General features: G+C 63.6%; 1 pseudogene; it reads right to left on the bottom strand.

Moving 5' to 3' along the window:
* Positions 1–2,500, bottom strand: part of LOC126431555 (large subunit ribosomal RNA) — a 7,737-nt pseudogene that overhangs the window by 3,225 nt on the left and 2,012 nt on the right.

The following is a 2,500-nucleotide window of genomic DNA, read 5'->3' as shown; positions in this document are numbered from 1 at the left end:
CGCCGTCCGCTATCACTGTCGTGCTGCCCTCGTAGCACCGCTCGACGTACTCGACAAAGCAATCCGGTAGGCCATGCGCCTTCAGCACAGGGCGAAGGGCAGCATGATCCACCGAATCGAATGCCTTCGAAACGTCGATCGATGCCACAAAGACAGAGCGGCAGGAGCGAACTGCGTCGGTGAGAGCAGTGTCCAAGATGAAAGTATTTTCCAACATCCCATCCCGAGGGATGAATGCCCGCTGACGTTCATCCACAGCACAAGCGCGCATCAGGCGTGACGCGAGAACCTTGTGAAAGGTCCGCGCCAACACCGAGCAGACCGTAATGGGGCGAAAGTCAGCGGGGGATGTTGGTGCAGCCGTTTTCGGGAGAAGGGACGTCCGCGCGCGAAGCAGGCGTTCCGGGAGGGCGCGGGCCAGAAGGAAGAGATTCATCACTTTCACCAGGACTTCGTGCGGCAGGCGCCGCAACTCCGCTGGGGTAAGGCCGTCCGGCCCGGCCGCTGATCCCCTGGGCGGCAACGCGGCGGCGACCTCCTCATGTGTGACCGGCCCCCATAGGCACTCAAGAGCGACAGGCTCCGAGTGCGGGAGGAGGCGGTCACGAATGAAGCCCGCGGTGGAGACGGGCTTCTTTGTGAAGAGGTCCGCCCAGAAGTCCAGCAGACCAGGGATGGCAGGTGGCGGCTGGAGCAGGGTGCCATCCAAGAGGCCGCGCACGCAACGTGCACGCGACCGTCGGAAGGCATCCTGCGTTCTCGCGTACTCCCAGCGGCGCCGCTTGCGCTTCTGCGTCGGCGGCGCGGCAGGCGGCCGCTTCGATGGTTGGCGCGGCCGCTGTGTCCTGGTGATCGATCTCTCCCCTCTGGACCCGACCGACGCAAGGGCATCCGGGAGCATGCCCAGGATGACATCGGGCGGCGTGCCCCGCCCCAGACCTATGACACGATCCAGGGCAGAGAAACGCTGGGCGGAAGCGGGTAGCCCCGCCAGATGCTCCCAGATGGCGGCGTCAGTCGGCCCCTCCGGCGGCGGCCCGGTGGTGTCGGCCGCGAAGTCCTCGGCTGCGTCGACGGGCGGCGCAGCGGCCTCGCCCGCGTCTGGCAGCGGGCTCGCTGCTCCCCGGCGGGACGCCGGCTCTTCCCCCCGACCGATCTCAAGCGCCTCCATGAATTGGCGGACAAGCTGCTTGTGGGCAGCTTGCCGCCGTCGGCACTTGATTGCCTCAAGCGTTCGGTCGGGGAACATCCTGATGAGCTCTTGATTTACAAAGAAGAACCGGGCGTCCCTCTCGAGGAACAGTTCGGCCTCCGCCTTGGCGAGCGACAGGACTTCTTCCTCCGTCCACCTCGCGCGATGCCTCTCCGTGACGATCTCCGCGTTGGCGGCCGCAAGGTGTTGGCGGCGGCGATGGACCCCGAGACCGTTCTTGGTGGTGAAGCTGCGGTGGCACTCACTACAGGCGTATACAGCTGCAAAAGTTACAAGATTTTCGGCACGGCCGGTTGGCCGGCTAGGTGCTGGGGGAGTTGGGGTGGCACCTTCAGCGGAAGGGCCACCACTTTTTCTCTGAATACTGCCCCCAACTAAAAAAGGGATAGTGCGAGGGGGGGCTGGTAACCCCCCCAAGCCCCGCGTCATAGTTACTCCCGCCGTTTACCCGCGCTTGCTTGAATTTCTTCACGTTGACATTCAGAGCACTGGGCAGAAATCACATTGCGTCAACACCCGCTAGGGCCATCGCAATGCTTTGTTTTAATTAGACAGTCGGATTCCCCCAGTCCGTGCCAGTTCTGAGTTGATCGTTGAATGGCGGCCGAAGAGAATCCGCGCACCCGCGCGCCCCCGGAGGAGCACGCTAAGGCGGACGCGGCCTCGCAGCAAGGAAGATCCGTGGGAGGCCAAGGCACGGGACCGAGCTCGGATCCTGCACGCAGGTTGAAGCACCGGGGCGCGAACGCCGCGCAGGCGCGCGCATCCTGCACCGCCGGCCAGCACGAGGCCGACCAACGGCGAGAGCAGACCACGCCCGCGCTAAACGCCCGCACTTACCGGCACCCCTACGGCACTCACCTCGCCCAGGCCCGGCACGTTAGCGCTGACCCACTTCCCGACCAAGCCCGACACGCCCCGATCCTCAGAGCCAATCCTTATCCCGAAGTTACGGATCCAATTTGCCGACTTCCCTTACCTACATTATTCTATCGACTAGAGGCTCTTCACCTTGGAGACCTGCTGCGGATATGGGTACGAACCGGCGCGACACCTCCACGTGGCCCTCTCCCGGATTTTCAAGGTCCGAGGGGAAGATCGGGACACCGCCGCAACTGCGGTGCTCTTCGCGTTCCAAACCCTATCTCCCTGCTAGAGGATTCCAGGGAACTCGAACGCTCATGCAGAAAAGAAAACTCTTCCCCGATCTCCCGACGGCGTCTCCGGGTCCTTTTGGGTTACCCCGACGAGCATCTCTAAAAGAGGGGCCCGACTTGTATCGGTTCC

This window comes from Schistocerca serialis, unplaced genomic scaffold (genome assembly GCF_023864345.2).
Source record: "Schistocerca serialis cubense isolate TAMUIC-IGC-003099 unplaced genomic scaffold, iqSchSeri2.2 HiC_scaffold_1097, whole genome shotgun sequence".
NCBI classification, from domain to species: Eukaryota; Metazoa; Arthropoda; class Insecta; order Orthoptera; family Acrididae; genus Schistocerca; species Schistocerca serialis.
This window is presented reverse-complemented; position numbering and strand designations above follow the sequence as displayed.